Raw genomic sequence first — 26,047 nt, 5'->3', positions numbered from 1 at the left:
CAGGGAACTATATTCAATATCTTGTAATAACCAATAATGGAAAAGAATCTGAAAAAGAATAGATATATATAAGTATAACTGAATTACTTTGCTATACACCTGAAACATTGTAAATCAACTAAACAAAACAAAACAAAACTGGGCACATCTTTCATAGATTGAATGTGACCCTTCTCTGTTGTAGCTAAAGCGTATTTCTTCTGGGGAGATGGCAAGCAACCTGTCTGCATCCCTTTGATAATAGACAAGCCCCTTTCAAATTACCAGTGAAATTCTTTCCAGGCCAAGCGCCTGTAGCTCCTATAATTTTTCTCACTACTAATAAAAATAATTGCCATTGTCCAAGTGCCTACTATGTGTCAGGCGCTATAGTAAGTACTTTACATTTAATCCTTCAACAGTCCTATGGAATAGATGTCATTGTTCCCATTTTACTAAGAAACTGAGGTTTAGAGAAAGTGTTTTTCCCAGGCAGAGGGAGCAGAAAGTACCAGCCCTAAAGCAGACACCTGGCTTGTGGCCAAGGAGAGCAGTGAGGCTGGAGCAGAGTGAGTGGAGGGGGCAGTAGGGGAGGAGGGTGAAGAGATGCGGGGCAAGGTCAGGTGGGGGCTGTAGTCCATGCTAAGGCCTTCTCTCCATGAAATGGAACGCACTGGAAGGTTTTAAGCAGTGGGGTGATGGAATTTAACCAGCTCATTCTGGAAGCTGTATGGAGGATCAACAGTAGGGACTCAAGGACAGAAGCAGTGAGACCTGTTAGGAGACTATTGCAATAATCCAGGGGAGAGATGATAGTGATTTGAATGAGGGTGGTGGCAGTGGGGGATGAAAAGTGGTTGGATTTTGGATATGCTTTGAAGGTATGGTCAATGAGATTTGCTAACAAACTGATGTGCGAAGGGATAAAAAGAAAACAGTCAAGGATCGTAGGAACGTCTTTGGTCTAAGCAACTAGAAGAATAACGCTGCCTTGACCCGAAACAGGGAAGACTGCCAGAAGGGCTGGCGAGTGAATCGGGAGCTCAGTTTGGGGCCTATTAAGAGGCTCCTTCAACATCCAAGTGAGTTTCAAGTAGCAGTTGGATAAGTGGGTATGAAGCTTGGGGGAAAGGTTCTTGATGAAGATAAAAATTTGAGAATCATCATCATACATAGTATTTAAAGCCATAAAACTAGATCAGAGTCCTTTAGAACTGATTGTAGATACAAGAGAGAAAAGGTCCCAATACTGAGCCCTGGAGCATGCTGACATTTAAAGACCATGGATGTGAAAAAGAATCAATGAAAGGACTTGAGAAAAGGGGCTAAAACGTAGGAGGAGAACCAGGAGAGTGTGGTGCCCTGAACATCAAGAGAAGAAAGAGATTCTAGAGGGAGAGAGCATCCGCTGTGTCACATTTCACGGATGGGTCGAGCAGGAAGAGTGCTGATAGCTGACAGGACTTTGCTGGTGACCTTGAGGGCTACTCAGTGGAGCGGTGAGGGTGAAAGCCTGGTTGTGGTAGATTCAAGAGAGACAAGAGGAGAGATATCGGGGGTGGCAGAAGGACAGTGTGTTCAATCATTTCAAGGAATTTTGTTGTAAAGGAAGGAAGAGAAATAGGCTGGTAGCTGGAGGGGGAATTGATGGGAAAAAGAGGGATGTTTCTACGTTGATGGGAATGGTTCAGTAGAGAGAAAACGTGATGGTGCAGGAGAGAGAAGAGATGGACTAGAGCGACTTCCTTGAGTGGGTGAGGTGTGTGGAACCCCCTCACATGACAGGGTTTTGGTCTGAGAGGGGCGGTTCACCATAGTAATAGCGGAGTAGGCTGAGTGCGCAGACGCAGGTGCAAGGGGGAGGGGTGGAGGGCGGAGGGGTGGAGGGTGTGGGTGGGGGGAGTGTGGAGGAGGTCTTTTTCTGATGGCTTCTGTTTTCTTGGTGACGTAGAAAGTAAGGTTGTTGAGAGGGAGGTTGGGGAGGAGGTGTTGAATGTTTGGAGAACAAAGAGAGGGTATGAAATCATCATCTGGGAGTGGGAGACAGAATAGACTAGTAGGTATAGTATGTTTGTAGGGCATCATTCTGGTCCCACCTGACTTTACCATGAATTTAAAGTGTGACTAGAGAGTGTGATTTTAGTTTTTTTTTTTTGGGGGGGGGGGTTTTGGTTGTGCTACGTGGCATTGATTGTGTGTTTTTGTCCAGCCATTAGGAGGCGCAGGCCCAGAGCAGGTGGAGAGTTAGATTAACCGCGGTTATGGTTTCATCATAAAGCCTCAAATTAAGAGAGGGGCAAAGGAGTGGAAGCCATGAGCAAGTGAGTGATCATTGTGATTAGTTACAGAAGCAGGTGGATAAGGAGAGAGGGGAGAACATGAGGAAGCTGTGCGGGGGGGGGGGGGGGGGCGGGTCTCTAGGTTTTAAGATGGTAGATCTCAGTGGGGTCATAGGGTTGTTGGAATTGGGATATTGACTGAGTTAGCTGGGCAGAGAGGAGAGGCGGTCTGAGAGTGCGATATGGACAGGTTGCAGCTGTTGGTAATGACACAGTTAAGGGCCAGACTCTGGCTGTGGTGAGACAGGAGGGGAGGAGGTCCAGGGCCTGGGGAGCCCAGGCCAAGCTGACCAGGGCTTCTGTAGGCCAGTGTGGCCCCTCTGTCCACCCAGAGAGTTTCTAGGAAGCATTCTGCTCTCCTGTACACAGGCACCGGCAGCTTTGTTTGGGGAAGGGGCCCCAGAGGTGACCCTTAGAGCAAAAAGGAGAAGAGAGGAGAGGGGAGCAGAACAAAGCCTGCTTTCGCACTGAGCTCTGTTATTTACGATTTTGACTGCGTGCCTATATCTTCCACTATGTACTCACGGGCAGTAGATGATGAGTCTGAGTGAATGGCTGATCAACTCCGACACTTAGTTTGTGTGCGGCTTTGAAGCCACAGCTGGCTTGAAGGCAGGGCCTGCTGAAGGATGCTATGACTGGGAGATGAACTTTCACTCTCCTTGGCATCAGGAGACTTCTGGGTTTGTTTTGCACTAGTAACTTGCAGCTGGAGAGCAGACAGGAATGTGTCCTGCTCCAGGATGGGCAGGTGAGGTGGGGCAGACGTGTGTGTGTGTGTGTGTGTGTGTGTGTGTGTGTGTGTGTATTTTGGGAGGGCAGGATGGAAGAGGTATAACTCGTCCCACCCGCCCCATGAGAGTAGCTGAGGTGAGCTCCTCGTGTCCACTGAAATCCTCACTTGGCGCAGCTGTCCCTCTCTGGGGACCTGCACAGGTGGGCAGCTCCTCTCTCTGCCTGGGAGGGTGCTGCCTTGTCTTCTTGTCTCCTGCACTGTGCAGCTGTCTTTCTAAGTTTTTGTGCTCTTTGCCATGAAAGAAAGTCCCCGTGCACTTACTGTGTCTGCTAGCAACTCACCATCCCTTGCTCCCTCTTCCTGCTGTGACAGTTGTGCAGGCTGTAGAGTCCATCAAGCTGATGAGGGGCTTGATTTACTTGACTTGGTATAAAGGGGCATTGGCCTTGGGAAGTCTCCTGGTCTTTAGAAATGGGGAAATCACTTATTCTATAAAGTTGCTAAGATGATCAAATGAGATAATTACGAAAATGCTTTGAAGCTCAAAGCAATTACTTGTTAGTATTTTGTTATCTTTGTAGAAAGGACAGCAAAAGAGGGGAAGAAATTCAAGAAGGAGAGCGAGCGAGTGTGAATTACATCCTGGATAGAAGAAGACCGTAAATCATGTAAGTCTTCAAGGAGCCAGCCATCCTGGACCAGATTCCCATAAAAATCAAATTGGGAAGAAATAAAGAAAAGAAGTTAACGTTCATTGCTGAAAAACAATGTATTTCTTTTGGCCCCTGTGGGAAGGGAGTTATTATTTTAGTGTGGGAATAGGAATATCATTCAGTTTTTCCCAATCGGAACCTTTGGATGTGTTACTATGATTCACAGGCTATGACTCGCATATTAAAATTCTCTCTAGTATATTACTAATAGTTTATGTTGAGATAAGATGAAGCAGAGGGATTACATAATTATTTTCTTTTAAGCTTATACCTTGGATTTATCTGACATGATAATTTAAGGAAGAGAAACTTTCCTTCCTGCAGAGGAAGAAACCTCATTATATCCTTCAGTAATCACATTTTCAAAATGCTTGTTAAAATCAGCCTTGGTACTGTTATAATTACACTTTGTAACCTACTATGTAAGAAGTTAATTTTTCTAAGGCTAGGAAGGAGGTTAAATTGTTATGCCCCACCCCCAAGATTTCTTCACTGTTAATAGTTCTTCTCAAATACATTCATTATGTAGTTTTGAATTATAATTGTCATTCTGAATTACGGTTATCAAGATTTAAAAATCCATAAGTTCATCAGAATACAATTAAATGCACTACTTTCCTACCACCCACTCATGTCATCAAAAGGATCAATCAAATATAATACAAGCATCAAGCCGGGCATAACACAGATATTTCAAAATAGATTTCATTTATTCCTTTTTATTGAAGGCAAGCATACCTAATCAAAAAAATTCTAATCTGGTAGACTCAAGGCCTATTGACGATTTGCACCTTGTTTAGATTCCATTTAAATGCTGTTGAATGGAAAGTTACAAACTTCCTGAAGAATAAAGGAGTTTATGCTTTATTTTAGCTCAACTATCTTGACTTCATTAGGCCAGAACCACACACCAAATTTCTCAGGATATTGAAATAACGACGACGAGGATGAATATGTATCAGTCATCAGAGTAACTACAACGGTTTCAGCACTTTGTATATATACTTTTAATCCACCCCACAGCACTCAAGTTTGAGGAAACAGCCTCAGAGAGGTTAAATAATACGCCAAAGGTCAGTCAGCTAGTGGGTGGCTGAGCTAGAGCCCCATACCGGGTCAGACATCATTGACATGACGTCTAAATATATATTCTACCGAATGAAAGGAGAAACTCGATTTGAAGAATTTTAACAAGGCGCTTGATTCAAGCCAGAAGTTTAATTTGAAGGTTAAATAATTTAGATTGGCACTCTGCCTTTGTTAACCTAACCAGTCAGTTTTTATCTCCCTGGGCACCTCTGGATTTGAGTCTCAAAGAATATGCACTTGGAAGAATTAAGAGGAAAAAAACTTCTTTGGACAGTATACCTTCAAAAAATCATCCAAAGCTTGTTTGTGCTGTGGCTTTTCCCCAGAGCCAGATATGAATCAGGTTTTAAGTCAATTTCTTTCTGCTCAGAAATTTCAAAGCGAGTATGTTCAGAGGAGACTCAGGGAGAGTAGGACAGGAACAAAAATGGAAGAAAATTTACTGCATGATGTTACCTCAACGCAGTCGGTTTTGTAAAGATTTTCCAGCTGTGGCCTCACTTTGATTACATTGGAGTCCATTGTTTTTGGCAGTAGTGTGAGGGTCCCATGTCCAGGGCGTACCCTGTCCTTCCTGTCAGGAACTCCACGTGAGGCAAAAGAGATGCTCCTTATGCCAACTGGGCTTTAACTTAAGGGAATCAAAGCAGGAGCTGTAGGATTCTGTTCCCAATCCAGGAATCTTGAGAGGCTGAAAGATACTAGCCAAGAAAACATGTTTCGTGGAAGGAGTTTATAACAGGATTACCTCCTAGGACATTTCAACGGATGCTTCCAATAGACCAAGTACCCACTCCCACTCACCCCCTCTTTAAATATGTGGAGTTGAAGCATAACACACATTTAGAAAAGGGTATAAATCCCAAGTGTATAGCTCAGTGAATGTTCACAGCATGAGATACCTGTGTAACCAACCTCAACTCAGGAAGTTAGACATTGCCACTAACCAGAAGCCCCTCCACAGCGGCCCCTCTCCTGACCTTTTACAGAATAGATCTGTTTGCCTGTGTTTTTACGTCACATAATTGGAATACGTTGTCGTACCCAGTGATGGTTAATTTTATGTGTCAACTTGACTGGGCCGTGAGATGTCCAGACATTTGGTCAAACATTATTCTGGGTAAACAAAGAAGCAAAACCCAAACATTATCTGGGTGTGTCTGTGAAGGTGTTTTTGGATGAGGTGAACATTTGAATCCGTAGACGGAGTGAAGCAGATTGCCCTCCCCCCGTGAGAGTGAGCCCCGTCCAACTCAGCGAAGGCCTGAACAGAACAAAAGTCTGCGTGAGCGGAGTCTCCTACTGCCTGCCTGTCTTCATCTGAGACGCAAAGGTTTTGCTCTCTTTGGACACGAACTGAAACATGGGCTCTTCCAGGTCTCCAAACGTCCCAGTCTTGGGCTGGAACTTACACCTTCAGCAATCCTGAGTCTCCAGCTTGCTGACTGCAGATCTTAAGACTTTCAGTTTCCACAGTCGGCCAATTCCTTATAATAAATCATTATATAGATATTTAATTGCTTCTGTTTCTCTAAAGAACCCTGAGTAATGCATACCCTGCTTGCTTTTGCAATGCTTTTACTTAATGTAATGAACAAAGCCTGTGTTAATTAACAAACTTGAGCTGAGTATGTGGAATGCTTATCTAGCATCTGTCACGTCTTATCAATGAAAAGCTTATTTTTCCTATTGTATTTTTTCTTGGATTATAGTTTTGGTGAGATGGAGGTCTCCAGAGGACTGTACCTCCCATTTTAGGTCTAGCTGAGACTTCACGCCTCCCCAGATGAGGACAGTTATAAATGATGGAACCAGTAAGTGCAAAATTCCACCTGGACCCTGAATGCACAGGGCTGAAAACCTGGATCCATGCCGGTCGTCAGAGGTTGTGCTCACTGAATGGATGATTTACCTAATCTGGAGGTGAACAAAGAACCAGACCTGGGCTTCCCTGGTGGTGCAGTGGTTGAGAGTCCGCCTGCTGATGCAGGGGACACGGGTTCGTGCCCCGGCCCGGGAAGATCCCACATGCCGCGGAGCGGCTAGGCCCATGAGCCATGGCTGCTGAGCCTGTGTGTCCGGAGCCTGTGCTCCACAATGGGAGAGGCCACAGCAGTGAGAGGCCCGCGTACCGCAAAAAAAAAAAAGGAACCAGACCCAACTCAAAGTAGCAAAGTGAGTTTTATCCAATGAAGACTTGTAACTGTCATCCTACATAGAGAGCCCCACTTGGCTTTCATGTTAACACGTCCTTGATAGATAATAGGGCATGGAGGAGTGGGGAGAAAGCTACATCAGGGGCTGGGGTGCCTTCCCAAGCATTTCCGTGACAACTGTCCACACTGGTCAATAGGTCAATCATTTATTGGAATATGATCCAGATGCTAGTCAAGGCTTCCCTGTCCATCTGGCTGCTGCATTCATATAATGTCACATTATCCTTGATATAAAGCTTGGCCCCTTCACTGTTTTCCACTGGAAATCCATCTGTACCAACAATTTTGTGAGTTTTAATAGAATTCTACTGAAGGTTTTGGAGTAGGGGGCTCATTGTAATACAATGTACTGTGTCCCCACTTTGCTTTTCCTCTTTCTCAGAAGCTCCATAGACTACTCTTCTGATCTTATGGGTAGTAATTTAACAAACACCTTGTGTTGCTTGAGAATGCCCTGGGAGGCCTCACTCTTAGCCCCAAGGAGCTTGTCAAAGTATTTCTTCCAAACACATACAGAACTTTCCCAAAAAGATCTAAGGAAATAAACATTTCCCCATCTCGTTGTAACTTGACTAATGACATGAATTTTCCATGCTCAGCATCAGGCCCAGGGAAAATATAGGAGAATGTGATTCCCTAACCTCAAGGCATTTAGTCCTTCTGGAGAGACAGTATACGTGAAATGGGAAATACTTCAGTGCCAAGCTATGAGGTAACTCAGGCAGTGAGGGTTGAGAGCCTGTCTCATGTGAGTTAGCTCGTAGCCGTGCTGCTCAGCTGGGGAAATGGATCTCCAGGTGGGTCTTGTAGGCTGGGCAGGAATTGGTTTGGCTGAGTGGTGGGAGGAGAATGGTTCAGAGTATGAATACAGCATCAGCAAAGTAATGAGCATGACAAGGAACTGTGTGTGTGTGTGTGCATGTGTGTGTGCGCGCGTGTGCGTGTGCGTGCGTGTGCGTGTGCGTGTACCAGGAGGAGATCGGGCACTTGCTGAGAACTGGTGAGAAAGAAACTTGGCTGGGGAAATGGGGCCCCAAAAGCCAGAAAGAGGTGTGGACCTTGGACCAGTGATAATGGAGAGTTCCAGCAGGTACCTCGGAGAAGCCACCTGACGAAGCCCAACCTGACAAGCAGCGGCTGTCACTCAGGCCCAGGTGTTGAATGTCTGCATTAGGAGGGGCAAAGGGATGGGAGATGAAAAGGCAGATCTGAGCAAAAGGGAAGCATTGTTGAAGCAGTTGATCTGCATTGGCTGTAGGCATGAAGGAAAGGGCTCTGCCCTGCCTGAGGCAGCCCCTCTCTGAGCGCCCTGCTTAGAATCAGAGTGAGGTGGGCCCTCGGGTGGGCTACAGGTGCTCTTGGGTCTGGACTCGTGGCTTTCCCCGGGCGGCCCCCTCCTTCTCTCCCGCTGTCATCCTCTTGTCTTGTGCGTTAATTCTTACCGTGATGCCTCCACACTCTACCACCACTGTGGCTTCCTGAGGCTCTGCTTAGAAGAGGCTTCTAGACAAATACAACATTGCCAACCAACTAGACTTCAATTAAAAAAAAATTTTTTTAAGAAATTACAAATATTTTAAAAAGAGCCTCTTCATGACCCAGCGAATAAATAATATATGAGTTGGTCCTGCTGTGCTGGGAGAGAAATCCTCTCTAAGTTATTGAGAACCTGGAATTGCTTGCTTCCTTAGAAGGGATTCCTAACTGGGGGATTATGAAAACGTTTCAGGAGACGCACAGATTTAGGAAGTTACTAACCTCCAATTAAAATCCAGCACTTCCCTCCGTTATAAATGCAGGCAACAAACCACAGCATCTCCAGCAGTCCCTGTGACTCTGTCACCAGCAGAACCCACAGATGCTCTATGTCGCATCGGCTGTTTTGGATATCCAGAATTAGTTTGCACCCATCACTTTCACAAGTTTGATAGTTATAGTACACATGCTGCTCTATCTTGCTATTAAATATGCTGATAATGAAGCAGATAGATTATTTAGCACAAATTTTTAAAATATTTGATTTGTTTCCTTTATAAGCCTATGTACCGATAGTTTACTTTTAATGCATCTAGAAACATTATTCTTGAGAGGCCCACAAACTTCACCAGACTGCCAAATGAGTCCGTGGCACAGAAGGGGTTAAGAAACCCAACTGAGTTCTCAGTTTGGGTCTAAGCTGTGTTCCTGTGCATGGAGTTGCGGCAGTTCACCATAAATATGACTCATGCATCAAAGAACTGCCGAAACATGGGACTCAATAGAACACGGTTGCCTGGAAACTAAAGCTTGATTAAATTTTTACTTACGCGGGCCCCTCACTGCTGCGGCCTCTCCCGTTGCGGAGCACAGGCTCTGGACGCGCAGGCTCAGCGGCCATGGCTCACCGGCCCAGCCGCTCCGCGGCATGTGGGATCTTCCCGGACCGGGGCACGAACCCGTGTCCTCTGTCTCGGCAGGCGGACTCTCAACCACTGCGCCACCAGGGAAGCCCACCTTTTTTGTTTTTTTAAAGGAAAGAAAGCCTCGATACCTATAGCAGGCTGACACGTGGACTTCTTGCTGCCACGCACCTCCAAAGACCACTCCCGGGAATCTCCAGCCCCCAGGAGAGGTCAGAGGACGCGCCGCCTCCCCTGCGCTTCCTGACCTGTGTTCTCTTTCATCCCCTGGTCTGCTGCTTGTGTGGGTGGGGAGGGTGGAGATCAGCATACTCTGAAATAATCAAAATCATCCTTCTTGTCCTCAGATATTCATTAAGTATTTCCTACGTACAGGATCGTGTGCTGGGTGTGACTATATTACAGTGAACCTCAGTTTCCCCACGAATTCATAATACTATCTCACATTTTATTGCACCTGGCGAAGTACTTTCGTGCATCCTATTTGATTCCCACACTTTTGATGATGATACTATAATAATCTCTGTCTCGCAAATGAAGAAAATGAGGCACAGAAGAGGGAGGAAATTTGGCCCCGGCAAGTAGCAGAGCCAGGGCTTGGAAACAAACCCTTTGCCTGTCCACTGTGGTGTCCGCGGGTCTGGGGTCCTGGGCTGTACCTTGGGGCCAGGGCGGCCCCTCTGACCCGCTGCTGGGGTCAGTTTCTCTGATGATCAGTTTCTCTGATGCCCCTTGTGAGCGGTGGCAGAGGTGGTGGTGGAGCTATGGCCTCATCAGGGCCCTGGCTTCCCTACTTAGACCCATGCGGGTGGCCCAGGGGTTAGAAATGATGGTGACAGTGCCATCTGGCAGCTCGGAGAAACTCACGGAGTGTGTTCTCCCCTGTGCTACTGAGTGTGGCTCCCTTTATAACCTCCAAGGAAATAAATCCTCAAAATGCAGCATAAAGCGGTCAGCCTAGACCGGTGCCCGTGGGGACTTGCAGGTCTGGGGAAGCAGCTCTGGCCTCCAGAAAGGTGCACGGTGGTGGAAGAGCCACAGTTCTCAGGGCCCACTGGGGCAAATATCCCAGAGGAACCCCCCGACCCCTTTCTGTTCCTCAGTTAACTTCCTAGTTGCGGTTTTCATTTCCCTGAATCTTTTTTTTTTTTTTTTTTTTGCGGTGTGCAGGCCTCTCACTGTTGTGGCCTCTCCCGTTGCGGAGCACACGCTCCGGACGCACAGGCTCAGCGGCCATGGCCCACGGGCCCAGCCTCTCCGCGGCATGTGGGATCTTCCCGGACCGGGGCACGAACCCACGCCCCCTGCATCGGCAGGCGGACTCCCAACCACTGCACCACCAAGGAAGCCCCATTTCCCTGAATCTTGACTCCTTAGACAGATATCTCCACCCATTCTGTGCCGAAGCTGCTGGAGTGGAAGGTGGTGCATTCAGCCTGGGTCATGTGGGGCTTAGGGAGGCTCCAGGTGATTTGTCCACTGCAGGGAGATACTAATGAGATGCACTCCTCAGAGAAGCTAAGCCACCAGATTGAGACTCTGTTGTGAACACCATTCTGCAGTTTTAAAATTTGGATGGCAAGGGAAACCAAATCCTATTTCTTCAGACTTCTCAACAAGTTCATGCCTGAAGAAAACTACGTGTTTATGATTTCATACACAGACCTTGAGGAATGTTCCAATTACAAAGTGTGAAGTAGCCTACTATGAAGTAAAAATTTAAAAATCTATTTGTATTACCTTCCAAAAATAACAAAAAAGTGTAGTCTGAGAAACTGTAGTGTTTCTGCCTCAGAGATACTGGGTAAGCACTTCACGCTTAATAGATTCTGTCGCAGAGATTTTCTCTGTTCTTACAAATGCTTTTGTAGGAGGGCGAAGCTAAAAATAGAGCTGGAGATAACATTCATGACCTAAAATATGCATAATTTGGAAGGTCTGCGGCGTACAGTGATTTCAGGGGCTGGTAATTTTCTGCTGAATACTAGCTGTTTTGATAATCCCCCTACATTTTTCAGGTAGCAATGCTGCCTAGCACGCAGCACTGTCAGACATTTTAATTCAGGTTATCTCGGTAATTGAAGGTATGAGTGTGTGGCATTCCAAGGAAGACAGCTGTTCTCATTCATAGGGCATAAGCTGACTTTGGATTTGAGAAACCCAAATTCCAGTTCGATTTTCTGGAGAGTTATTGTATGACCTTGAAAAATGGCTTCACGTGTCCATTGAAAAATCTTAGTCTGTCCTATCCACGACAATGGATGGGACCCTTGCCTGAAAGGGTGTTGAGTACATTGAAGAGATAGATAGTTCCACATTTATATGTATGTAAAGCTTAGGAAAGACGGTGCCCTCACCCTTGAACCGACATGACTTTCCAGGTCCTGTAGCCACACATACCTGACAAGAACCTCTGTCCCAGTTCCAGTTTCTGGGTGAGACAATTTCTCTGATGCAATCTGGGTTCTAGATTCTGTGGCCTGGGAGGGGTGGGATCAGTTAACATGAAGGCTGGGGGCTGGAGTCGTAGAGAGGTGGCGGTTCGGGAACAAGCATCCATCTCCGCCTCCCTGAGCCTTCCCTGCGGTGGGCTGTCTGGTCTGAAGGCAACAGAGCAACGTGCAGTGCTAGGGCCGCTCCTGAGGGCTGGGAGAACCCGACTCCCCGGGCAAAAGACAGCCTTACCGAGACGACCTCTCCCAACGTCCTGTCACCTCTCCTCACCTCCACAGGGTGGGAAAGTCTCCAAAACATACCTGGCCCTAAAATTTTACTGGCCAGTATCTAAACCACAGAGATTTCAGCCCTTGTTTCTTTTCAGAAACAACATTAACCACCCATCCAAGTGTCTTCTTTTGAAGCTGCTAGGCTATTGAGTGTTTAAAAAGGAATTTGTTGACTGAAACAAATGTTTTGGGTTTCCTTAAATAAAACATTTGCCAACATATATGCAGCCCTGGGCCAAGTCTCCTCCTACAAAGCAGAGGTTGGAACGAAGCTGCTTCTAGCCATCTAGGTCTCGGCCCGTTTGTTTGAATCACCTGGATTTTCTGCCCAGCTGCCTCAGGGGTTTCTGACAGAACCACACAGCAAACTGCTGCAATCCTCCACTTAACACGTGCAGCAGTCTTTGGTGCCAAAGACCAACAAGGAGCGGGGTGGTTTGAAATTATTGTCCAGCTGGCTGTCTCTGAGAACCTCACAGCTGTCCTTGAAATGGAGCAAATTTGGTGGTCCTCATCTTAACTGTTATTTCACATTTTTTTTCCCTTAGGTGTGGAAACTGAGACACCAAGAGAAAGTAACCTGACTTTATGGTAATGATTTTGATTTTGCGATTTAGAAACTCCAAGTGCCGTGAGAAAGTCATTCTCTAGGTTTCTGGAAGTACACACAAACAGGCTGGCTTGGCCTCCACAGCCTGTGGTCCTTCTGTGGTAAATGGAGGGGCAGACCCTCCTCCTGTGACATCTTACCTCTTGGCATTTCCTCAGGGCTGCACACTGTGTTGGATTAGGTGGAAACCTAGGTCGGTCACTCAGGCACTTGCTCCTGAAATGGCTGATAGTTGAGGTAGGTGTTTTCACACTTCTATTCAAATCACATGGATAAGTGTGACTATTTTCCCCATCACACTGCACTAGGGACCACAGTGACAAACTCTCTTTATGCTACAGCCTCTCCATATTTTTTCTTTGAAAATTTCCAAATATGCATAACAATAGGGAACATAACAATCCCCATGTGTCTACCACCCCAGCTTTAACCCTCACTGACATTTTGCCAGACTTGTTTCATCTCCCCATCCTCCCTCTTTTTTTCCTGGATATTTAAAAGTAAATTCCAGACATCGTGTTTCACACTTAAATTCTTCCGTATGCACCTCAAATTAATTTTTTTGGAAAATAGTAATGCCATTACCACACCAAATAAAATTCACAAGAATTCCTTAGTGCCATCTAATACCAAGTCCATATTCAAATTTCTCCTTTTACAGTAGATTTGTTTAAACTGACAAGGTCCACTCATTGTATTTGGTTGTTTTGACCTTAAAGTTATGAGCTCAGGGCAGAGGGTGGAGGAGAGTGGTTGCATCAGTGACTCAGACCCTTTCCATCTGAATTTCGCTTTTCCTTTGGAAATTCTCTCTGGATTCCCTTTGCCATTACCTTACGTGGCTATAAGTTACACTGTCTCCATTTAAAAATCTGTCCTAGTGACTATCAAAAAATTCCCCCCCCCCATGTAAATTGGAGCAGCCACTGTGAAAAACAGCGTGGAGGTTTCTCAAAAAACTAAAAAGTGAACTACCATATGACCCATCAATTTCACTCCTCGGTATATATCCAAAAAAAGTCCCACTAATTTGAAAAGATACATGCATCCCAATAGCAGCATTATTTACAATAGCCAAGATATGGAAGCAACCTAAGTGTCCATCAACAGATGAATGGATAAAGATGTGAGATATATATATATATTATATATATATATGTCATAAAAAATTTTGCCATTTGGAGCAACATGAATGGACTTGGAGGGCATTATGCTAAATGAAATAAGTCAGATAGAGAAAGACAAATACTGCATAATATCGCTTATATGTGGAGTCTAAAAAATACAGCCAACTAGTGAATGCAACAAAAAAGCAACAGACTCACAGATACAGAGAACAAACTAGTGGTTAGCAGTGGAGTGGGGAGGGGCAGTATGAGGGTGGGGAAGTACGAGGCACAAACTATTGGGTGTAAGATAAGCTCAAGGACGTATTGTACAAAATGGGGAATATAACCAATACCTTGTAACAACTATAAATGGAAAGTAGCCTTTACAATTGTATAAAAAATTTATTTACAAATCCCCCCTTTTTATATCTTCCTTATAACAAATAAAGTAGGCTGGCATCATGTCAAAGAGTATTACAAAGACAGCAAAAGAAAAATTGAAATGAAAAAGCCACGCAAATAACTCAAAGACTGTACAAAATTATGTTAGCAAACAACAGGTCCCTGATCCTACACTAACAGACTCATGTGATTAAGAAGCACACAGACTGGCTCCTTTGCACACCCTGGTTTAAGAAAACTATATTCTATTCCCAGAAACTCAGTGCAGCTTTGTCTTGGTCTCTTTCCTACCAGCTCCCTGTCTCCATGGGGCCAGGGCCTTCTTATTTCCCAGCACAGCATCTAACTGTGTATCTTGTTTTTCCCCAAGAACACTATGAAAGCTTCTTCTCTCATAAACACAAACAAACAAACGAACTGAAACAAAACCCAAGCAAACCCATACCTCTGCCTGGTTCAAACCTTCCAGCCCGCTCTACCCTGCCCTGGTTGTACCTGGTTTTCCACCTGGGAGGCTAAGTCAAATTCTCAATCGATCCACAGGCAGGGTTAGTTCACAAGTCTTTCCTGGTGTAGCCTGCTGTCTCTGCCAGCCATAGATCCTTCCACAGCAAAGTACACATCAGTGAAATGGGATATTGTTTCTATCTATCTCATAGGCTTGTTGTGAGGCTGAAATGAGATCGTGCCTATAATACCCTTATATTACAGCGTGGCATAAAATGGCAAGAGTCAATGAATGACAGTGAAGATGACAGTGACAAAGGTGATGATTCTGAGAATGCCGATTCAAGAGTATTCCTCCTTCTTCCTCATTCACCCACCCACCACCTGTGATCTCACAGAGTAGTCATCCTGCAAAGGTCTACATTGTAACAATAAAAACGGACTTAATGGAGGGTGGTGAAAAGGTTTTCTCTTAGGTGGAGATATCTCTCTGTAGGAAAATTCCAAGCTGATTGAGGTTGGGTAAGATCCTCGAGTCAGGTATCTACAGGTGGTGAGGTATCAGTGGAAAGGGGAAAACTTTGCTATGAACAAGAGGGAGGAATAGTCTTTTTTTTTAGTTCATAAGAGGAAGAGAAAAGAGAAGTAGAGAGCAGAGAGGAGAGTGGCAGGGTTGGAAAGAGCTAGGAAAAGTGAGAGAGTCGGGGAAGGCCACGGAGGCTCCACAGAGGTGGACACCTTGACACTGAGCGTTCTCTGGGGAGTCATTTGTATTTTTAATTTGCGGTTTGTGAGCCTGTTATCCAGTTCCTGCTCTAAAATTTCCACGAAAGTCTACATATTTCAGAACATTTCATGCTTTATGTGGGAGGAAGTTCCTGAAAGTCAGAGAGAGGAGAACATTAGGAGGCAAGGGATTTGTAGAAATCCTGGGGCGAATGCTTTGGATTTCCACAGGCCATGGTTTTGGGGGGCTTCTAAGGGGTGGTCCTGTCTGACATCAAGGTTGCACTAACATTGCAGTAGCCTTGACATACTGATGATAGGATCTGCCCATGCACAGTAAAGAGAATCTGGTTCCCTCATAGTCACTATAATAGCATACAAACATTTGAGGTGTAATTATCCAATGTCCTTGGATACATAATTTACTTTCCTAATACGGAAACCAGGCTTTTCCTAGGATGCATTTATGTCATCAAAATTTTATCTCAAAATATCTGGATAAAACTCTGGTTCTTATAATAAAAAGCAATCTTGAAACAGTCGCCTGGTAAAATCTATATACTAGACAGAGGCCAACATCCGTCAAGAGAAGAGGTAAAATCTGTTCTGTTTTGTTCAGTATATAGCCCACTTCTGGCCCAGTTATCTGGGTAATGGCAGGGGTCACCCTTGGTGATCTCACTCTCCCACTTCATGTCTCTGCTTACAAATGTGTCCCCTTTTGTATACAGGGTTGATGTCATTGGACTCAACCTTGCTGGAACTGAGCGCTGATGTAATCTTCTAATCCTAGGGCTCGGCTACTGCTGCTTTACCTGTACCTGGTGGCATGGTCAGCAGGTGTCTGAGACAGGGGAGTGTTAGGCTATAGAGGCAAGGACAACTATCTCATGGTCCGGGTCCCGCTGGCACAGTGCTCGCTCCTGCAGAGCTAACTGACCTTTCTCTGTCCAGACCACAGAAAACAAAGCCATCTGTTTCATACCCCACATCTCTGCATCCCAAAATTTCCCGGGAAAGTTTCCAGGAGTTTGAGCTCCCAGAGCTTGCCGTTAGCTCCAGGCCTTCAGAAACAAAGGCCCTGCTGGGACTCACGTTGGGAGAACCTGTGTTTGCTAGGAGTGTTTAGGGCAGGAGATGTAAGCAGGTGGAAATGGAGAGGATTCCACCTCAGCAGCGCTAGCACTTCTCAAGCACCTATTTTGTGTCAGGCCGTGCGTTAGGGCCTGACACGACCTGTCTCGTTCGCTCCTCGTGACAGACGACAGCGTTAGGTGGAATCAGCAGCCTGTGCTCTGATGAGACAGCTGAGCTTGCGAGAGCACCCACGACTTAAGCCACGTTGCTAACTCTGAATCAGGTCTGTACGACCCCAAGGCGAATGCTCTTAACTATGCTATTCTGCCTCTTTTTCTGGGTTTGACTCTGTCCAAATCTGCTGGCCCTTCTTGCTCTTCCTAACTTTGGAGACTCCAGGTCTCTGAGGCTATTCTGGGTACCTGGGTTGGGACAAGGTGGGCCTGAGAAGCCTGCTTCTACTGGGGCTCTGGGCCATGGAGAGTACTGCAGCTTTTGGTCCAGGAGATCTGCTGAGGGACCTGGGAAACTCCCTCCAAGGTGCCTTAATGGAGAGTGCCCTGGACTCTCCCAGGACCCCCGGGTAGGGTAGCAAATGAAATGACAGAAGCCCAGTTAAATTTGAATTTCAGGTAAATAATTTTTTAGTATATGTATGCCTATGCAATATTTGGGATATCCTGATACTAAAACATTTGTTGTTTATCTGAAATTCAAATTTAACTGGGCATCCCGTATTTTATCTGGCAACCCTAGACCCAGCGTCTTCTACGACTCAGTGGCTGTGCGTGGTGACAAGTGTCTGAAGACTCCAATCTCTGAGCCAGGCCTGAGGCTCTGTTTGAGGCTGTCCAGACCTCCCCTGATGGCCTGGGGACACTGGGGGCCCCGAGAGCAACGGCAGATGCACAGGTCTGGCAGGAGTTGCACCAAGAGCATCCATACAGTGAACCTGTGTAAGGAGGAGCCTGCACACAGGGGTGCCAAGCAGGTGCCTCCTGGTGTCTCGAGAGCGGAGTGACCGAGGAACAAGAGGGGGCTTGAGGCAGAATACAATAGGAGGAAAAACCAGTCAGCCAGTGTATTAGTTTGCTAGGGCTACCTAACAAAATACCACAGACTGGGTGGCTAAACAGCAGAAATTTATCTTCACACAATTCTGGAGGCCGGAAGTCCAAAGATCAAGGTGTTGGCAGGTTTGGTTTCTTATGAGGCCTCTCTCCTTGGCTTGTAGGAGGCCACTTTCATCCTGTGTCTTCACGTGGTCTTCCCTCTCTGCATGTCTGTGTCTAATCTTCATATACGGGCACCAGTCATATTGGATTAGCGGTCCCCCTCATGACCTCATTGTAACTTAATTACCTATTTGGACCCTATCTTCAAATACAGTCACATTCTGAGGTTCTAGGGATTCAGACTTCAACATATGGATTTCAGGGGCACAAAATTCAGCCCATAACAGCTAGAAAAAGATTCAGGAAGCAGGTGAGTTGGTTTGTGCAGGGAAATGGCTCTGTCATGGTGCCCTGGGGACCTCGTACACATCCACATAGGCCACACGGGCCATGTTTGAGTTGTAGCTGAAGCCACATCTTGGCAGAACAGCCTGTAATCCTCCTGGAGCACGAGGCCATGTGAGGCTTGTAAGGAACTGCAAGACCATTTTCTACTTGCCTCCTATCTTCCTGAGAGGTGGTTGTGAGGTAGTTTCTCATCCCTTCTCAGGTTCCCATGATGCATGAGACTTTCTGCCTTGTCCTCCCTGCTCTTGGGCACAGTTGCAGGCTGTGAACTAGCTGCAGCCTGGCGTCAGCTCCTCAGCAACAGGGAGTCCCTCCATTTGCGTTGCAGTCATCTGGCTTCTGTTTCAACGCTACCCTGTGCTCGGCTGCGGGGAGCTGGCATCCTTGGCTGCTTGCACTGTTCATATAAACAATATGTCAGAGTTGGGGCTTGTTGTTTCGTTACCAGCCATATCTGCCAGGACTTACCTTGAGCTCACACTTTGGTTCAGGGGGCAGGAAGCACAGACAGCCTGAATACAAGGGGGCACCCATGGAGAGCTGGGGCGGAAGAGGCAAATGAAACATAAAGCAGTTCTTAAAGGGGAATGGCTTCTGGGGGTTGGCCCCGTGTGGTCATGCCAAGGTGAGGGGCACACAAAGGACACCTACTGTTAGGGTGTACTCAACGGTGATGGGAACTGAAAAGCTCCTGCCAAGGTGATTGGAAATTTTAAAAATTGCTAGCAATAAGGACTGGATAGCTGTTTGTGGTTTCTTCCCCCCCTCCTGTTTTGTGTTTTGTTTTGTTTTGTTTCATCCAAAGGCTACACAAATATTAAATGCTGACCCCTAACTATCGACTGTGGGTGTTTTGGAGGATAAATGTACTAGAAGAAGGCATGCTATACGGGTAGGGCAAATAATTGAAAGCTCAACAGCAGCAGAGTCATTTACTATCCTGGGTTCAAAGAATCCGGAGTTCAAATCATGTCTCCTTAACTTACAAGCTATGTCATCTCAGGTAAATGATTTTACCTCTCCAGGCTTTAGTTTTCTCAGTCAGCAAAGTGGGAATTTTTCATTTGGGAACCACTTCACTTGAGTTGTTGTGAGGATTGTTTAAATAATTGACTCACTGTGCACTTTGTGTCTGCCTAGTGTATGCTACATGCTTTATGTATCTTATCTCATTTAATTCTCACAACAACTCCTGGAGAGGTAGGATTGTTATTATATCAATTTTACAGATGAATAAACTGAGGCGCTGGAGGCATTGAGAGGTTAGGTAACTTGCCCAGAGTTAAAGCTAGTAACTGTGGGAGCCAGAATTCAAACTCAGGCAGACTCACTCCTGATCTTGCGCACTTGTCAGTGGGCTACAAAATAAACGAGAAAAATTATACAAAATGTTAGAAAGAGTGCTCAGCACAGAATAAGCATGATACATTGTAGCTATTATTTTAGCTTTTCCTTACTTTGAATTTGACAAAATTAGCAAGTGTGATAAAGTGTACAAAGAAGCAGGAAAACAAGATGTTTTCTTTTCTGTATTTGTGTTTTTCAAAAATTCCACAAAAGGATTCTAGAGAAGATGGTGGAAGAGTAAGATGCAGAGATCACCTTCCTCCCCACAGATACATCAGAAATACATCTATCTACACGTGGAACTGCTCCTATAGAACACCTACTGAATGCTGGCAGAAGACCTCAGACCTCCCAAAAGGCAACCCCCCCCCCCCCCACGTACCTGGGTAGGGCAAAAGAAAAAAGAAAAAACAGAGACAGGAGAATAGGGAGGGGACCTGCACCAGTGGGAGGGAGCTGTGAAGGAGGAAAGGTTTCCACACGCTAGGAAGCCCGTTTGCGGGTGGAGACTGCGGGCGGCAGAGGGGGGAAGCTTTGGAGCCGCAGAGGAGAGCGCAGCAACAGGGGTGCGGAGGGCAAAGCGGAGAGATTCCCGCACAGAGGATCGGGGCCGACCAGCACCCACCAACCCGAGAGGCTTGTCAGCTCACGCACCGGGGTGGGTGGGGGCTGGGAGCTGAGGCTCGGGCTTTGGTCGGAGCGCAGGGAGAGGACCGGGGTTGGCGGCGTGAACACAGCCTGAAGGGGCTAGTGCACCACGGCTGGCCGGGAAGGAGTCCGGGAAAAAGTCTGGACTTGCCGAAGAGTCAAGAGACTTTTTCTTGCCCCTTTGTTTCCTGGTGCGCAAGGAAAGGGGATTAAGAGCCCCGCTTAAAGCAGCTCCAGAGACGGGCGCGAGCCACGGCTATCAGCACGGACCCCAGAGACGGGCATGGGACGTTAAGGCTGCTGCTGCCGCCACCAAGAAGCCTGTGTGTGAGCACAGGTCACTCTCCACAACCCCCATCCGGGGAGCCTGTGCAGCCCGCCACTGCCAGGGTTCCGTGATCCAGGGACAACTTCCCCGGGAGAAGGCACGGCGTGCTTCAGGCTGGTGCAACGTCCCGCTGGCCTCTGCTGCCGCTGGCTCGCCCGGCACTCTAAACCCCTCCCTCCACCTGGCCTGAGTGAGCCAGAGCCCCCGCATCAGCTGCTCCTCTAACCCCGCCCTGTCTGAGCGAAGAACAGACGCCCTCAGGCGACCTACACGCAGAGGCGGGGCCAAATCAAAAGCTGAACCCCAGGAGCTGTGCGAACAAAGAAGAGAAAGAGAAATTTCTCCCAGCAGCATCAGGAGCAGCGGATTAAATCTCCACAATCAACCTGATGTATCCTGGATCTGTGCAATACCTGAATAGACAAAGAATCATCCCAAGTTGAGGAGGTGGACTTTGGGAGCAAAAGATATATATTTTTTTCCCCCTTTTTCTCGCTTTGCGACTGTGTATGTGTATGCGTCTGACTTTGTATAGCTTTACTTTTACCATTTGTCCTAGGGTTCTGTCTACTTAAAAAAATTTTTTTCTTAATAATTATTTTTTATTTTAATAACTTTATTTTATTTTACCTTTATTTTATTTTATCCTCTTTCTTTCTTTCTTTTCTTCTTTCTTTCTTTCTTTCTTTCTTTCTTTCTTTCTTTCTTTCTTTCTTTCTTATTTTTTCTCCCTTTCATTTTGAGCCATGTGGAGGACAGTCTCTTGGTGCTCCAGCCAGGAGTCAGGGCTGTGCCTCTGAGGTGGGAGAGCCAAGTTCAGGACACTGGTCCACAAGAGACCTCCCAGCTCCATGTAATATCAAATGGCAAAAATCTCCCAGTGATCTCCATCTAAACGCCAAGACCCAGCTACACTCAACGACCAGCAAGCTACAATGCTGGACACCTTATGCCAAACAACTAGCAAGACAGGAACACAGACCCATCCATTAGCAGAGAGGCTGCCTAAAATCATAATAAGGCTGCAGACACCCCAAAACACACCACCAGATGTGGACCTGCCCACCAGAAAGACAAGATCCAGCCTCATCCACCAGAACACAGGCACTAGTCCCCTCCACCAGGAAGCCTACACAACCCACTGAACAAACCTTAGCCACTGGGGACAGACACCAAAAACAATGGGAACTACGAACCTGCAGCCTGTGAAAAGGAGACCCCAAACACAGCAAGATAAGCAAAATGAGAAGACAGAAAAACACACAGCAGATGAAGGAGCAAGGTAAAAACCCACCGGACCTAACAAATGAAGAGGAAATAGGCAGTCTACCTGAAAAAGAATTCAGAATAATGACAGTAAAGATGATCCAAAATCTTGGAAATAGAATAGACAAAATGCAAGAAACATTTAACAAGCACCTAGAAGAACTAAAGAGCAAACAAGCAATGATGAACAACACAATAAGTGAAATTAAAAATACTCTAGAAGGGATCAATAGCAGAATAACTGAGGCAGAAGAACGGATAAGTGACCTGAAAGATAAAATAGCGGAAATAACTACTGCAGAGCAGAATAAAGGAAAAAGAATGAAAAGAACTGAGGACAGTCTCAGAGACCTCTGGGACAACATTAAACGCACCAACATTCAAATTATAGGGGTCCCAGAAGAAGAAGAGAAAAAGAAAGGGACTGAGAAAATATTTGAAGAGATTATACTTGAAAACTTCCCTAATATGGTAAAGGAAATAGTTAATCAAGTCCAGGAAGCACAGAGAGTCCCATACAGGATAAATCCAAGGAGAAACACACCAAGACACATATTAATCAAACTATCAAAAATTAAATACAAAGAAAACATATAAAAGCAGCAAGGGAAAAACAACAAATAACACACAAGGGAATCCTCATAAGGTTAACAGCTGATCTTTCAGCAGAAACTCTGGAAGCCCGAAGGGAGTGGAAGGACATATTTAAAGTGATGAAAGGCAGAAACCTACAACCAAGATTACTCTACCCAGCAAGGATCTCATGCAGATTTGATGGAGAAATTAAAACCTTTACAGACAAGCAAAAGCTGAGAGAGTTCAGCACCACCAAACCAGCTTTACAACAAATGCTAAAGGAACTTTTCTAGGCAAGAAACACAAGAGAAGGAAAAGACCTACAATAACAAACTCAAAACAACTAAGTAAATGGGAATAGGAACATACATATCGATAATTACCTTAAATGTAAATGGATTAAATGCTCCCACCAAAAGACACAGACTGGTTGAATGGATACAAAAACAATACCTGTATATATATTGTCTACAAGAGACCTACTTCAGACCTAGGGGCACATACAGACTGAAAGTGAGGGGATGGAAAAAGATATTCCATGCAAATGGAAATCAGAAGAAAGCTGGAGTAGCAATTCTCGTATAAGACAAAATAGACTTTAAAATAAAGACTGTTACAAGAGACAAAAAAGGACACTACATAATGATCAAGGGATCGATCCATGAAGAAGATATAACAATTGTAAATATTTATGCACCCAACATACGAGCACCTTAGTACATAAGACAAATGCTAACAGGCACAAAAGGGGAAATCAACAGTAACACATTCATAGTAGGGGACGTTAACACCCCACTTTCACCAATGGACAGATCATCCAAAATGAAAATAAATAAGGAAACACAAGCTTTAAATGATACATTAAACAAGATGGACTTAATTGATATTTATAGCACATTTCATCCAAAACCAACAGAATACACATTTTTCTGAAGTGCTCATGGAACATTCTCCAGGATAGATCATATCTTGGGTCACAAATTAAGCCTTGGTAAATTTAAGAAAATTGAAATCATATCAAGTATCTTTTCCGACCACAATGCTATGAGACTAGATATCAATTACAGGAAAAGATCTGTAAAAAATAAAAAACACATGGAGGCTAAACAATACACTACTTAATAACGAAGTGATGACTGAAGAAATCAAAGAGGAAATCAAAAAATACCTAGAAACAAATGACAGTGGAGACACGACGGCCCAAAATCTATGGGATGCAGCAAAAGCAGGTCTAAGAGGGAGGTTTATAGCAATACAATCCTACCTTAAGAAACAAGAAACATCTCAAAAAAACAACCTAACCTTGCACCTGAGCAATTAGAGAAAGAAGAACAAAAAACCCCCAAAATTAGCAGAAGGAAAGAAATCATAAAGATCAGATCAGAAAGAAATGAAAAAGAAATGAAGGAAATGATAGCAAAGATTGATAAAACTAAAAGATAGTTGTTTGAGAAGCTAAACAAAATTGATAAACCATTAGCCAGACTCATCAAGAAAAAAAGGGAGAAGACTCAAATCAATAGAGTTAGAAATGAAAAAGGAGAAGTAACAACTGACACTGCAGAAATACAACAGATCATGAGAGATTACTACAAGCAACTCTATGCCAATAAAATGGACAATCTGGAAGAAATGGACAAATTCTTAGAAATGCACACCCTGCCGAGACTGAACCAGGAAGAAACAGAAAATATGAACAGAACAATCACAAGCACTGAAATTGAAACTGTGATTAAAAATCTTGCAACAAAGAAAAGCCCAGGACCAGATGGCTTCACAGGTGAATTCTATCAAACATTTAGAGAAGAGCTAACACCTATCCTTCTCAAACTCTTCCAAAATATAGCAGAGGGAGGAACACTCCCAAACTCATTCTACGAGGCCACCGTCACCCTGATACCAAAATCAGACAAAGATGTCACAAACAAAGAAAACTACAGGCCAATATCACTGATGAACATAGATGCAAAAATCCTCAACAAAATACTAGCAAACAGAATCCAACAGCGCAGGGTTTCCCTGGTGGTGCAGTGGTTGAGAGTCTGCCTGCCGATGCAGGGGACACGGGTTCATGCCGTGGTCCAGGAAGATCCCACATGCTGTGGAGCAGCTAGGCCCGTGAGACATGGCCACTGAGCCTGTGCGTCCAGAGCCTGTGTTCCGCAACGGGAGAGGCCACAACAGTGAGAGGCCCGTGTACTGAAAAAAAAAAAAAAAAAAGAATCCAACAGCACATTAAAAGGATCATACACCATGATCAAGTGGGGTTTATTCCAGGAATGCAAGGATTCTTCAATATATGCAAATCAATCAACGTGATACACCATATTAACAACCTGAGGGAGAAAAACCATATGATCATCTCAATAGATGCAGAGAAAGCTTCTGACAAAATTCAACACCCATTTATGATAAAAACCCTGCAGAAAGTAGGCATAGAGGGAACTTTCCTCAACATAATAAAGGCCATATATGACAAACCCACAGCCAACATCGTCCTCAGTGGTGAAAAACTGAAACCATTTCCACTAAGATCAGGAACAAGACAAGGTTGCCCACTCTCACCACTATTATTCAACAAAGTTTTGGATGTTTTAGCCACAGCAATCAGAGAAGAAAATGAAATAAAAGGAATCCAAATCAGAAAAGAAGTAAAGCTGTCACTGTTTGCAGATGACATGATAATATACATAGAGAATCCTAAAGATGCTACCAGAAAACTACTAGAAATAATCAATGAATTTTGTAAAGTAGCAGGATACAAAATTAATGCACAGAAATCTCTGGCATTCTTATACACTAATGATGAAAAATCTGAAAGTGGAATTAAGAAAGCACTCCCACTTACCATTGCAACAAAAAGAATAAAATATCTAGGAATAAACCTACCTAAGGAGACAAAAGACCTGTATGCAGAAAATTATAAGACACTGATGAAAGAAATTAAAGATGATACAAACAGATGGAGAGATATACCATGTTCTTGGATTGGAAGAATCAACATTGTGAAAATGACTCTACTACCCAAAGCAATCTACAGATTCAATGCAATCCCTATCAAACTACCAATGGCATTTTTCACAGAACTAGAACAAAAAATTTCACAATTTGTATGGAAACACAAAAGACCCTGAATAGCCAAAGCAATCTTGAGAACGAAAAACGGAGCTGGAGGAATCAGGCTCCCTGACTTCAGACTATACTACAAAGCTACAATAATCAAGACAGTATGGTACTGGCACAAAAACAGACATATAGATCAATGGAACAGGATAGAAAGCCCAGAGATAAACCCACGCACATATGGCCACCTTATATTTGATAAAGGAGGCAAGAATATACAGTGCAGAAAAGACAGCCTCTTCAATAAGTGGTGCTGGGAAAACTGGGCAGGTATATGTAAAAGTATGAAATTAGAACACTCCCTAACACCATACACAAAAATAAACTCCAAATGGATTAAAGACTTAAAGGTAAGACCAGACACTATAAAATTCTTAGAGGAAAACATTGGAAGAGCACTCTTTGACATAAATCACAGCAAGATCCTTTTTGACCCACCTCTTACAGAAATGGAAATAAAAATAAACAAATGGGACCTAATGAAACTTCAAAGCTTTTGCCCAGCAAAGGAAACCATAAACAAGACCAAAAGACAACCCTCAGAATGGGAGAAAATATTTGCAAATGAAGCAACTGACACAGGATTAATCTCCAAAATTTACAAGCAGCTCATGCAGCTCAATAAAAATAAAACAAACAACCCAATCCAAAAATGGGCAGAAGACCTA

Source organism: Phocoena phocoena, chromosome 1 (assembly GCF_963924675.1).
Source record: "Phocoena phocoena chromosome 1, mPhoPho1.1, whole genome shotgun sequence".
NCBI classification, from domain to species: Eukaryota; Metazoa; Chordata; class Mammalia; order Artiodactyla; family Phocoenidae; genus Phocoena; species Phocoena phocoena.
Note: the sequence above shows the minus strand (reverse complement) of the source record.